A 6,424-nucleotide genomic window follows, 5' to 3' on the forward strand; every position below is an offset into this window, starting at 1 on the left:
TGGGTCACCCTTCTTTGGAATGGGAACAAATATAGATCTCTTCCAGTCAGTTGGCCAAGTGTTTGCTCACCAGATTTTTTGGCACAACTTGGTAAGCACGTCCAGGGCAGCATCTGTTAGTTGAAATACGTCAATTGGTATACCATCTATTCCTGGGGCCTTATTTTTTGCCATTTCCTTCAAAGCAGCTTGAACTTCTTCTTTCATCATCAAATACTAGTTATAAACATATAAGTTATTAATGTGATGAATACTGAGAATTTATAATCCTACCTACTAACATTCTTGATACAGCATAGTGTAACCATATACATCTCCAATTTTTGTTGATCAATCCAATAGCATGCAGCTTGAATCTGTCAGCTAATTAGTGAGGAAAAGATGGGCAATCAACTCTAGTGCTGCCTTTGCAAACTAGAGCTGAAGGTCAACTATGAGCTGATTCTGACTTGGCAGGATGCAACAACGTTAACAACACCTTTTCTTTCAAGGAATCTAAGATGACAGGCACCTGGCAGACTATCAAGAAGAAATCCATATTTGTACCTAGTTTACATTTGTGGGAATGGCTGAGAATCCTGCAGAATTTCATACATAGAAGTTCTGAGTCAGTGCTGACTCAATGGCATCTAATAACATCCCCCTTTTCTAACATATTGGAGAGAATATAAAATTCTACAAAGTTATAAATAATAAAAAAGACTCCTTCCTCACTTCATGCCACTGCAAATAACATAAATACAAAACCTACTTAGAATTCATAAGTGAATATAATGATTGTGACCTAGCCAGGCACCTCATAGATATTTAATAATTTTATGTTTTGGGGGGTTTATTTTACTTTTTCATCTTTATCTTGGACCTATGCTTTGATGGCAGCTACAGAGTTTCTTGTTAAAAGTTAGATGAAGAGACCCTGGTAGAAATTCCGTTGATGGTCAAGATGTTACATTATATAATTTGATTTTGAATCTTCATAGCAAGCATATATGTTTTAATTGTATTCAATGCTTATTGTGGGTAGATAAGAATATCAGCTGGTGATATCAGAGAGTTGAGGTGGAGAGATTGATGTAAATTGTGACCACTTAAACCTATGAAAACCCTTCAGTGGGTTTTCAGAGACAGTTAATTGCAAGAGAGGAGGTTGACAATCCTTCTCCCACAGAGCAGCTGGTTGCCTTGAACCTCCCCTCTCAAATTCCTTTTACCTAATTTCCTCAAACTATACCCTCATACATACATGCTGAGTTGCAAAATATTCTTTGATAAGACCACTGATAAAGAAGCCAGTAAACACATCGAGCACAGCTAAACTAAGACTACAAAGTATATATAGGATTTCAGAATATTAGGGTTTTATTCTTTAACAAGAGTATACCTTACACAATTTCAAGCTTTTTTTGTCTTCATTCTCCATTCTTCACACAACATAATTTTATTTTGACTTTAGTGAGGATAGAAAAATCAGATTAATGATAAGCGTTACTTTAGATCCTGCACCAAATCATGGTAAGGCGTTCCTTCTGTCAGTCAAACACAATTAGAATTATTACTCACTGTCAGTTTTTCTAAAGACTTCAATTATTCCATAGATTATCCCCTAAAAATTGTTCATCATCTTACTGGCAGAGTCCCTTAAGTGGTTCAATCAATGAAGCGAATCATTAGCAGTGATTATGATAACCCACAATTTAGAACACAAAGTTGAGGAACAACTTTCTGAAAGTCCTCAGAATAAAGGATGTGAGACAATACAAACGTAAGATATTCAAATATGTCATTTTATTTGTCAGTAACTATAAATTGCCGAGGTGAAGAAGCATGATGAGCAGCACTGAAATAACAGACTAGTTATGTATTTTTAATTTAAATTAAGTGCTACAATCTTTTGATGACAGTGAGTAGATTTTTATATGTACATATTCATAGAGTAATAAATAGCTTTGCGGGCTTTCCCCCCTCATTAATCACTGTCTTTATGCACTGTAATCATATTACTATCAGGATTTGAATGATTCTGTGCTTAGGAAGGGGATTTAAGATTTGTTTTCTACAAAGTTCACAATGGTACAAGATAACCCAGTCATTGATTTCATTTTTTTCTTGACCTGATTCCAGTAAGTAGATAGTTGCCAGGGCCTTTTGAAATTATTCTCTTATGAAGAGAATGTGTGTCATATAGCAATTTTCCCCCAAAGGATTCTAAGCAGTATTTTTTATCTTTTGAATTTTTTTTTAAATTTATTCTTTTTTGTATGTGTACCATCAAATCAGATCTGCCTGTTGCAGGAGGAGATTGCCTTTCCTTCTCCAGTAGAATATCTGGTGGATTTGAAACTTGTACCTCTGGGATTGCAGTGCAGCTTCTTGCTACTAGGCCACCAGAGCTCCCACAGTATCTTTTGTCTTAAAAATACCTAAAACTACTGCCGTTGAGTTGGTTCAAATTTAGGACAATCCATTGGTTTTCCAGTTCTCTAAATTTTGTGGCAGGAGATTCGATCTTCTGTAGGCAGAGTAGTTCATGGATTTGAATCATCCGTGTTATGGATAGTGGTCTGACATTTTACACACTACATAACCAGGGTACTTTAGGATATTTAGTAGATTTTAAGTTTTAGATTAGAGATACCAAAATCTTAATTACATAAATTGTTGACCATATATAACTGTGACTAGATATACAATTTCTTAATTTTGGCTTCATTCCTTCCTTATTTTTTGTTGTTGTTGTGTGTCATCCAGTCGACTATGACTCATAGCAACCACATGAACAATGGCACTGAACCTTGCCCTATCCTCACCACCTCCAACACAACTGACTCCATTGCCACAGACCCTATATCACTCCATCTCACTCAGAGTCCTTTTCTCCTGTGCCAACACTTTACCCTTCCAAGCATGATGTCCTCTCTGAGGACTGGTTCTTTCTGATAACATGCCCAGGGTATGTGAGACAGCCTTTCAAAATCTTTGTCTCCAAGGAGCACACTGATTTCACTATCTCCAAGATAGACCTCTTTGGTCTCTTGGAATTTCAGTACTCTTCTCCAACACAACTCATAGTCACTGATTCTAGAGATTTGTCAAATAAGGGATTCCTACAAAAACAAAATGTATAACCTTCATACACTTGCATGACTTCTCCCCAGGATGGTGGAAGTTCTCCTCTAAGATTGTGAAGGAGATGCATCACTCTTCCAGTCTGAGATCTGTCCTTCTCTGGTGGTAGTATTAAGGTTGCCAGGGAGGCAGTAACCCCTCATAAAACTTCTCTAAACCCGTGACAATCTCCCCATTTAGCCTCTTTGAGCATCAAAGTCATATCCTTGAATACAAGGATTTTTTCAGTAAAAAATATTCTATTTTGTGTAAAAATAGAGGAGAGATGGCCTATAATGTTGATTTTATGACGCTCACCTCATATGCCACCTCTCTACACAAGCACGATAAAATGAGTGTGTTGGGTAGAGAGAAGAATGACAACCACAAAAGAAAATCCGATGGAGGCAGACCTATTGCCAAATCAAGAAGACCATCAAGGGCACAAAATCATAGCCATGGGATTCTTTAATTCCTCATGGTAGGAATTTTACAGGAGCTAGGTGTCTCTCTCTCTCTTTCTTCTGTGTGTGTGTGTGTGTGTGTGTTGTGTGTGTGTATTTGTGCCAGTACTTCTATAGCTGCGAATATCTTTTAAGTGTATCATGCTTTACAGGAAAATCAATACTACTACAGCTGCAAATACCTTTTTTGTGTGTCATGCTTTATAGAAAACTGTGGTGGCACAGTTTTTGGGATGTTGTACTACAAATCCAAAGACTATGCCTGCCTTGTGTTGCAAGCCACCACTCTTCAGAAGAAAGAAGGGCAATATCGCTCTATTCAATTAGCAGGCCTAAAACCCACTGGAGGAACAGCTATGAATCACTTCCAACCAGATATCAATGAGTTGAGTTGAGTTTCAGGTTGATTAATTGCTTCCACAATCACTGTCTACAGATAGGAGGAAATGATGAGGTATTAATTATTCCAATACTTGTTAAAAAAATAGAATTAGGATCCAACCTGAGTTTTCACATTCTAATTCGATAAGTACTCTAATCACTGAATCAATTTTCCAAGACATAATCCCTATTGCCTTCCAATAAGAATTACTCTTTTGACTTTTCCACTGAAGTAGAGTGTAAGAAGAAAATGGACTTTTGTTTGTAATTAAATACAGTTCAGAGAATGGAAAAAAACCCATAAAACCAACTTAATGCAAAATCAGACAGAGTCACTCTACGATGCTGCCTATCAAGAAAACGGTTATCTTTGCTAGGGAAGAATGAATAAGGGAAGGATTTGAAAGTGTCACCTGCTATCAGTAGTTTTGGGGTACTGGTAACATTTAATCTCTTGATTAACTTAGAATGTAACTTAGATGTAACTTAGAATGTGTACATTTTTCTATATATGCTATCTGGAAGGAATAAAAGGCAAAACAAAACAAAACACTTCGTTGCCTCAGGGAATCTGAAGGGCAGAGTGGAATTTCTACATAAACCTTTTCAAGTCTGTAAATCTTTACAGATGCAGACTGCCACATTTGTTTGGCAAATTAAACCACTGTACCATAAGAGGCCTCAGGTATGCTATATTATGTTCTAAAGTGATATTATTAACATGACCCAGAGTCTCCTCTATCTTGAGTCCTTTGCCAGAGAGTCTCTGACTGCCATTACTGAATCCTGTAATTAGATATAGAAGTCAATGTTTATGTCAAGTGATGTTGAGTACGATTCATGGCAATCTCCTCTGAACAACTGATCTGAACCCTGACACATTTGAGCGCAATGCTTCATTCTCTATGTCAATCCATGTTATTGAATGTCTTCCTCTAATTGCCAGCAGGCATCACTGTAAACAATGAATAAAATGTGCACTAGAACAACACATTCTTAAATAATCTAAACTCACTAGACTTACTAAGGTTGGAAGACTCCTGAGGACTTTCACCTTGGGTTGTTCTCAAATCTTGAATTGAAACCACTCCCCTAAACTCAGCTTTAAAATTAATGACAATTTGTTCTAAAGAGTGTTGCTACTTTTGAAAATCATGCTATAAGAAAAGTTATCTATTTGTGACCAAAGTGTCTGCAACTATTTTAAGCCAGATATAAGAAGGTTGAGAAGCAAAAAAGATGTAAAATAGCTACAACAGATATAGCAAGAACATTAACATACTAGAGCAAATGTAATCAATGTCACTGATAAGTAAATCTAGAAATTGTGGAAATAGAGTGAGGTTTGCTATGTTTTTACCCATAATATTCTTTTCAAAGACAGATTTCACTCCTATATAATATTGTATTGGAAGTACTTCCTAGGGCAATACAAGTGAAGAAAACAGAGGTAACTTGTGGTTGCTGTGAAGCTAAACACTGTGACACTGATGTGTCAAATGTGTTATTGGTTACCTATGGCAGGCAGTGTGTGGTGGAGCTCCCAGATTAAAACAAGCTTGGAAGCAGGAGTGGCATCCACTTCTGTAATAGCTTGCCTCCAGAAACCCAATGAACCTGGAGAAAGGATGAAAGTCACACAAGTGCTGAGGACTTTCATTCATGAGTCGCCTACTACTCAATGGCACTTAACAACAACAACAGATCAGCAAAGAGATGGTGAAACTGTGGCTATATGCAGATGACATGGTAGTGTAAACAGAAAACCCCAAGGACTCAACAAAAAACTTGTAGAGCTAGTAGATCAATTGAGTAGAGTGGCAAGATAAAAGATAAATATATAAAAATAAAAGGGATTCCTCTACAGTAACAAAGAAAACACAGATAAGGGAACTAAGAAAGCAATACCATTTGCAATAGCCAACCACAAATTGAGATACTTAGGAATAAACCTCTTTACAAAAAAAAAAACAAAAAACTACAAAGCACTTCTGTAAAAAAACAATAACAAAATACCTATATCAATGGAAAAATGTTCCCTGTTCATGGATAAGAAGACTAAATATACTGAAAATGTGAATCCTACTAAAACAATCTACATGCTTACCATAATTTCAACACAGATACCATTTTGAAAAATTAATTTTCAAACAGAAAATGTGATTGACAAGTTTATATGGAGAAGAAAGAGACTAGAATAAGAAAAACACTCCTGGAAAACAAGAATAAAGTGGGAGACACAGCACTCTCTGATCTCAAAATCTACTACACAGAAATAATTACCAAAACAGCATGCTACAAGTGCAATGACAGGCACATGGACCAATGGAACAGAATTGAGAACCTGGAAATTAATTCATCTATCTATGGCCAACTGACTGGCTGGAGTTGGGCGCCTCACACGAAAGCTGCCAGACCCCCGCAGACCCCCCCATCTTCCCAGGTAATCGGAGACACCAGAAGCACGTGACATC

This window comes from Elephantulus edwardii, unplaced genomic scaffold (genome assembly GCF_000299155.1).
Source record: "Elephantulus edwardii isolate Elephantulus edwardi_28Jun2011 unplaced genomic scaffold, EleEdw1.0 scaffold00008, whole genome shotgun sequence".
NCBI lineage: Eukaryota > Metazoa > Chordata > Mammalia > Macroscelidea > Macroscelididae > Elephantulus > Elephantulus edwardii.